This window comes from Eumetopias jubatus, unplaced genomic scaffold (genome assembly GCF_037043125.1).
Source record: "Eumetopias jubatus isolate StellerSeaLion01/CBP00866 unplaced genomic scaffold, mEumJub1_p1.0 scaffold_14, whole genome shotgun sequence".
In the NCBI taxonomy this organism is placed as follows: Eukaryota; Metazoa; Chordata; class Mammalia; order Carnivora; family Otariidae; genus Eumetopias; species Eumetopias jubatus.
In genome coordinates this window covers 41261712-41269857 of record NW_028274820.1, presented here as the reverse complement: position 1 = coordinate 41269857, position 8146 = coordinate 41261712, and the positions used below count along the sequence as shown (strand labels likewise).

Here is an 8146-nt window from a genome sequence, read left to right as displayed (position 1 = left end):
CACCTCCAGATATTTGAAGGCACTGATGCAGGTATAGATACATCCTCAGCCTGGGATTCCAAATAATAGATTAGGATTATGCTTTTACTGGTCTCTGTCAGCAGGGAATTTAATAGTTAAAAGTTAAATCTGGGTTAAGCTATACCAGATATACCCTAAACAAAATAAAATACAACATTAAATGGCCAGGTGTAGAATTCTTTTTTTTTTTTTTTTTTTTTTTTTTAACTAAAACGATGGTTTTTAATGGGAACCAGAGGTATGGTTACAATTACATAGTCCGACACAAAAAACCCGTGGGTGATCAGGAGTTGAAAGGTTACAAAATAATGAGGGTAACACTGGGTACAAGAAGAAAAGCTGTTGCAGAACCTCAGGAGCCAAGCTAATACGGCCTCTCCCTGCGATCCTGTCTGTGCTCACCCCTGGAGTCCATCTTGCCAGGGCCAAAGCCACCTCTGTCCCCACCACCCCAGCCCCCTCGGAAGCCCCCACGGTCCCCGCCTCGGCCTCGGTAGCCGCCCTGATCATAGCCTCCTCTGCCACCACGACGATCATCTCCATAGTTACCCCCCATATGAGAGCCTCCCGGTCCCCCTCCTGGGCCATCTGGTTTAGGGGCCTTACATTGGTTGCATTCATTCCTCCAAGAGAAATTCATGTTCTCACATATAGGATTAGGACACTTCCAGTCACCAGCTCGCTGCTGGCCGCCACCACCACCTCCTCCGCTAGGGAATCCTCCCCGGCCACCGCCACCACTGCCACCACCCCCATAGCCTCCACGGCCCATGGGTCCTCCTCGCCCTCGGCCTCCACGACCATTGCCACCACCCCGATTGAAGTCTGCTCGCCGAGTAGCAAATGAGACCTTGATGGGATTCCCAGAGAATTCTTTACCATCAAACCAGTCAATAGCTGCTTTAGCAGAAGGTGGGTCATCAAACGACACTGTTGCCTCTCCCTTCAGCTTGCCCGTTTCCCTGTCTGTGTACAGATTAATCATGGGCTGTCCTGTTTTCTTATTTGTCTTAATGATACCAATCTGCTTGAAGTAATCAGCCACAGACTCAATTGTAACATTTTCGCCCAAGCCTTGCACGAAGATGGTGTTGTTGTCTGAATTATCCTGTTCAGAGTCATGACGTGATCCCTGGTCCCGAGGGCCACCAAATTTATTGAAGCCACCACGGTCACTTCCGCCCATGCCGCCTCTGCCTCCACGGCCACCTCCACGACCTCTGGGTTCATAGCCACCGCTGCTGCGGTTGTAACCACCGCCACCGCCCCGGCCGCGGCCCCCACGGTCCTGCTGGCCTCCCCCGTAGCCACCGCCTCCACCACTCTGGTCCTGATTGCCATAACCGCCGCCACCACCACTCATGGAGGACTGATCTTGGCCATAGTTACCTCCACCACCCCCTCCGCCACCACCTCCACTGCTACTGTTGTACTGGTTCTGCTGTCCATAGCCTTGAGGGGGATTATAGGAGCTTTGCTGCTGTCCATAGCCTGGCTGCTGTCCACTATAGGTAGACTGCTGGCCATAGCCCCCACTCTGGGGCTGCCCGTAGCCGCTGCTCTGAGAACCACTACTATAACTTCCCGAAGTGCTGCTAGGAGCTGGCTGCTGGCCATAGCCAGGATAAGAGGACTGTTGCCCATAAGATGACTGAGAACTCTGGCTACTGCCATAGCCACCGGTTGAGCCATATCCCTGGGGACCTGACTGAGTGCCATAGCTGTTCTGGGTCTGTCCGTAAGAAGAACCATAGCTGCTCTGGCCATAGCCTGAAGTGTCTGCTGACTGGCCATAACCACTGTAACTCTGCTGTCCATTAGGCTGACTGCTCTGCTGGGAATAGCCCTGCCCAGGCTGGGTGGGGTAGGCCCCATAGCTTTGGGTTGCTTGTTGGGTATAGTCGTTTGAGGCCATGTCCGCGCACGCGCGCACAGCCAGGTGTAGAATTCTCCAGTCATGGCTAAAACTTACCAACTGTACAGGAACTCCTACCTCATAGGTCTAGACTGTTGCTGGCAGGCTAACAGAAGAGGAGAGGTGCAGAGTATGTACAGAACAAAGGCCTTTTTGAAACCACATTTTTTTTAAAAATTTAATTTTAAGGACCAAAATTAAGGCTTCCTTAGGGTAGTTTTACAATTTTAAAAAAGAACTGATTGTTCTATAGCCACACCTTGATTACTTCCTCAGCAATTATTACAATGAAAGATCATTGTCAGATGCATGTTCAAAAGGAGGAAAGATACTCACATTGTAGTCTGCCTAGATTCCACAGGGGCTGGGGCCCTGGGGCAGCATATCTCACACTGACCTGGCACAATCCTCTTGGGCATGCCTCTCAATGCTGCTGCATGCCCTGCAGCCTGTAGACCCTCAGAGTTGCGAGCAAGAGCTTTTCAGTTTCAGAAATGGGAAGGGAAGTCAGGAGGAGCTTAGCCGTTTTGGACACACACACACACACACACACACACACACACACACACACACACACACACATACATACACATACATACATATACATACACACATACACTCTGATTGCTTTTAGTAGAGAAAACATTTGATCATGTAGATATGACCCAAATGTCCTGAATCCATTATAAACCTTGTAAGAAGATGTAGCCCCTGCTCAAGAAGCATCTTTCTTTTCATTCCCCAATGGAGGTAAGTACATAAAAGGGTCCTAAAAATGGTATGACTTGGATGCAAGTTCCTACTTGGATAACTATTGGTTTTGATAAAATGGAATAAATATTGTTAAAAGGAAGCAACTTCAAGCTTCCTATGTGGGACTTAATGAAAAAAAAATGCCTGAAAGGATACACCTCTTCTAGGTATCAGAGACTTCAGTTTAAGTTCCAGTTTTATAATGAACTGGTGATGAATGATTGTTTCTTTATTGTCCTTAAACTGCTCCTTTATCTGTAAAATGGGCACATCAATAACCATTTAGCTACTTCCCAAAGTTGTCATGAGAGTCAAATGCAGACCACTATATTTGTCAGGGTTCTCAGAGAAACAGAATCAATAGGAGATATGCATCTTTTATAATGTTTCCTTAAAATATATATATATATATATATATATATATATATATAAAGGGAGAGAGATTTGTTATAAGGAATTGGCTCACATGACCAGAGAGGCTGAGAAATCCCATGATCTGCTGTCTGCAAGCTGGAGAACCTTGAAAGCTGGTGTTGTAATTCCAGTCCTAGTCTAAAGGAAAGGCAAAACCAGGGGGGCCAATGGTGTAAATCCCAGTGCAAGGGCAGAAGATCAATGTCCTAACCCAAGCATGCAGGAAGGAAAAAGGACAAATTCCTCCTTCCTCTGCCTTCCATTCTATTCAGGCTCTCAGTGGATTGGATAATACCCAACCACACTGGAGAGGGGAGTCTACTTTATTGAGTCCACCAATTTAAATGCTATCTCATCTGGAAGCACTCTCACAGACGCACCTGGAAATAATGTTTTATCTGGGCACCCCATGGTGCAGTCAAGTTGACATAAAATTAACCATCACAACCACTATATAAGGCACACGAAAGTAAAACACTGGGATATAAACTCCCCAGGTTGAAGTACAAACAAGTTGTCTGTGTCCAGTTGTAACTCGGTAGTAAAGGAAAATTTACTCAAGCAAGAGTGGCAATTTACTCTGTTGTAATTAGATGAAGCCTCCAACATACATAATGCAGTTACAAGGAAGTCAACTTTGTGCCATGAGATAAAAAAACAAACAAATAAATACCCCCACCCAAACAGAGTTATTCATCTAATACTAGTCTCCTAAAGCTCCTTCTCTGTGAGTTATTGACTTTCTAATAAAACAATTTTATCTCTGACTTTCGTCATTCTGGTATGTAATGGCCTTTGCAGATACTCTTGTGGGAAATCGTTTATTTTTTTTCCACTGAGCCAATCCTTGAAAGATATCCTCAACTGAGGTAAGGAGGTCAGACTTTACACCCTCTAAGTTGACCAGTCAGCACAGGTGGCTGCCCCAAGGGAGGGGACATGGCCTAGGATAAGGCAGCATCCTTTTGTGGGGGAAAATTTCTGAAAAGGGACACAGCTGTGAGTCATCAGGAAGCAACACTCCTGGCAGCTGGGTGAATGAACCTTCAGTCCTGAAGGTGATTTAGGGGGGTACATCACAGCATCCACGGCAAAGTTTCTCAAAAACTGGATTGTAATTAGAAAGTATATATTTATATTTTAATATACATTTGCAGATTATTTTCCTTGAAAGTTACTGTAATTTGCACCTCCATCAACGACATATGAGAATTCTATTTCCCTGAATACTCACCAGCACTTGGTATTATTGCTTTTTAAAACATCTGACAATGATATATCATTATTTTAAGTTGCATTTCCTTGATAAATACTGAGTTTGAATGTTTCTTCCCTGGTGATATGCATTTTTGCTTTGGTAATATTTATGTGTATGTCCTTTAGTTATTTTTATGTTGTGTTTCTTTCTACTCGATTTATTAATCCATTATAATGTACTGAGGTAGAGTTTTCTGGCTGTCTCTGAAACCTGTCCCCCACTTCTTTGCCTAGGCACATTCTAGAACACATTCTCTAGTCTCCTTTGCAGTTAAGTATGATTATGTTTCAGATAGTAGATTATGAACCAAAATGTCTGTGCTATGACTCCTACTTGCATTTGTATCCTCTTTTGCTGTGTGCAAGCAGGTGAAGATGGGTAGGGTGAAGTCGTGAGACAGAAGCCTGAATCCCTGAATCACCGTGTGAAGCAGCTGCCTGCTGGCCCTGAATCCCCACTCTGAACTGTTGAGTTAGCAGGAAATAAACCTCAATTGCACTGGAACTCCAATATGTATTTGGGATGAACTAGTACAGGCATATTGTCTACTTTTTCCCTCGTCTATCATTTGTAGTTTACCACACATCCATGGTGTCCTTTTAAAGGCAGTTTAGAGAAAGTCTCAGAAGAGAGGCCAGGGAAGTTGGAGGAAAACTAGGGCAGAGTGGCATCGAGGAAGTGGGGAAAAAGATGTTTCAAGAAACAAGCCATGGTTAGTCATGTTTCATACCGTACAGAGGTCCAGTTCAAGGGGACTGAAACCTAACAGATGCTTTGACGATTGCTTGGTGTAAAGATGCCTCTGGAGGCAAGATTCCAACAGATAAGTATTAGAACGTTTACCTGTACTAAGACACCTTATCTGGAAAAACGAATGCTGCCCTAAATGTCCATCTTCTGCTAATAAATGTGTCAAGTTTGTAAAAGTCTTAAATAAGCCCACCCATGTCCTTGAATGGCAGTAAAAGCATGGTTCAGTTTTGAAGTTTGATCCACACATATCCGAAGGCTTCGGCATCTGGGTGATTCTAGCTCAGCCCACTAGAATGCACTGGCAGGCAGGTCAAATGAACTGCTGTTAATAAGTGCAGAAAGCCAAGCTGGCCATTCACACCTGAAATCTGCCCTTCCTAAAAGGCACAACATTCATGAGTCTACTATCCCCTGCTGTCTGAACATGACTCATCAACTTTACATTTTTCACCTATACCTTAAACAACTCTCTTGTTTTCTCAGGTGAGTGCCTAAAAATTACTTCTAGGAATAGAATATTCTGAGTTACTGGACCTCAGGAAAGAAAGAAATTCTCTTGCTTATAAGGAAAAACATTGTAAAATACTACTGTACAATCTCAGCTAAGGAATTAAAATAAGAGGAATTATATTTTCATTCATCTTTTAAATTAAACGACCACAGAGATAATTTGCCCACCATAAAAGTGAGAGATGGAAAGATTTTCAGGCATGTTGAAAGACATCAACACATATATCTATTAAAATATATGGTACTGTACTTTAAAAACCTGGAACTAACGGTGACTTTTCTAATTACCTATGACATGTGAAGTCAATTGTCCTTAATATGTTCAGAATGACACATTACGAATGAATAGATATTAGAGCTTTCTGCTCTGTTGCTCACAGAAACATCTGATGAAGGACAAGCAGTTGGATATGTCACCTTATGTCTTAGAAAAAAAGAAGAATGAAAAGATAACGATAGGAAAAGGTAGAGTCATTCTATGTTACATGCTTTTAATAATTCTGAGCATAAAATTATCCTTTGAAGAAAAATTTTGTTTCTTAACTTAAGGTACATAACAAGTTTAAGCTACCCGAAGTTTAAGAACCTTCAGTCCTACTTGATTCAAAATGCTTATTAGTTCCTGGCAATTAAACAGTATACATGCTATCCATTTTAAGGTAATTTATTTCTAGTTTTTTCTCATGGGCATATTTAGAAAACCAAGGAGAATCCAGCAATAGAAATAAAAATAGGGTTATTCTCTTACTTATGCCTCCCAATTATATATTATTAAGGCTTTACGGCATCTGTTTTCTTCCATAATCATTCTATAATTGATTCCTATTAATTATTAGCAAATTAAGTGTTATTCACATTTTGAGCAATGGGAATTATCCAGGATTCCAAGACACTCACTCATTCCATATAATTTTGGATGGATTACACACAAACTTGCTTTGTTTTTGCATCTATAAAATATCCATACAATGGGAAAACACAGGCAATCATATCATTTAAAAAGTCTTCAATCTGTAAAAAAAAAAAAAAATTATCGATGTTTCTAGACTTTATGTTTATCCTGAACATTTGATCAGACTTTTTGTATTGAGCAGAATATCATGGAAAGTGAAACCAGGATAGTCTATTGACTCCAGATTTGACACATGTACTATGTTGGTAAATAAATACCATTCTCTGAAAGTCACCCTACTTCATCTCTCCTTCTCTTGCAGTGACTGCCACTTTCTACTTTGTATTCCTGTTATTACCACCTTTTTCTCTTTCTCTGGAACATCAGCATTTCTAGACAGACTTACATTTCACACCTTGCTGGGTCCCCCAAATGCCCTGCATGTAGCTGGTTCTCAGCACATTTTGTTCAATAAATGACTTCCAAGGGATCTAAAGCATATTCCATTTTATTTTCTAAGAAAATTAACACAAATAGTTTTATATATTAGCAATTCCCAATGATTTCCCTAGCAAATGCATTAAAACACTGTTTCTAGTCCTAAATAATTGGATTAGGAACAAGGAGGAAAACCAGAACAAATAATTAGGCACTACAGTATTAGTTTCATACCAGGACAGAAAATAGTTTGCATAGGAGTCAATTTTGTTAATACTTTAACATTTCCACACTTGTCTCTAGAAAAATCCTAAACAGGTTTACACAGTATGCAGAGCTACTCTTTATCATTTGTGGTGGTTTTTCCAAATTCTTTGATAAAATATTACTGGTTTTATACACAGACATAGGAATACAATGTGTTTTTATTTAATATAATTCCTTCATGTTTTCCTACTCTCTTCTGAGTCAGAATATATCTCTGTCTCCATGTCTACCTCTACATATTTAACTTTCTAAGCACTCTTCCCAACCCAAATCCAATACGGTTCCCTATGCTCTTTGGAAGATTTTTATAAATAATGCAACTAATTGATTAACATACAAGAAGTCTTCCAGACATTATTTACTCTCTTTATGCCTTAATATGTTCTTTGTAATATCTCTTTTGTAGACCAGAATCATGAATGATGGGTGTTTTAGAGGACACAAACTATAAGGTTTTCCAGCATTTCTTATAAAGGTCATTGGATAGATTCCAATAAAATAAAATAGAGATGTTACTGTATTATGCCAAATTTCCTCCTAGGACAAATTATGGTACAGAAAAAATTTGGTTTTTCCATCATCAAACCGTTGAGGTTCTTTTTGTACGATTGAAACATTGTTGTGTTGGTAGCCTTTAAATTACTTTTCCTTGGCTACATTTACAAGCTGTAAGGACACTCTATAGGAGAATTGTGATGGTTAATTTTATGCGTCAATGTGACTGGGTTATAAGAGATGCCTAGGGAGCTAGTAAAACATTATTTCTGGATGTGTCTGTAAGGGTGTTTCTAGAAGAGATTAGAATTTTAACTAGACTGAATAAAGAAGATCCACCCTCATCATTTAATCTGCTAGGGGCCCAAATAGAACCAAAAGGCAGAAGAGCAAATTTTCTCTCTCTTTGGGTTGGGATATCTATCTTCTC

General features: G+C 41.0%; 1 pseudogene; it reads right to left on the bottom strand.

Annotated features, from left to right (window-relative positions):
• Nucleotides 1-218: 218 nt before the first annotated feature.
• LOC114222000 (RNA-binding protein FUS pseudogene) lies at nt 219-1950 on the bottom strand (annotated as a pseudogene).
• Between the last annotated feature and the right edge of the window lie 6196 nt (nt 1951-8146).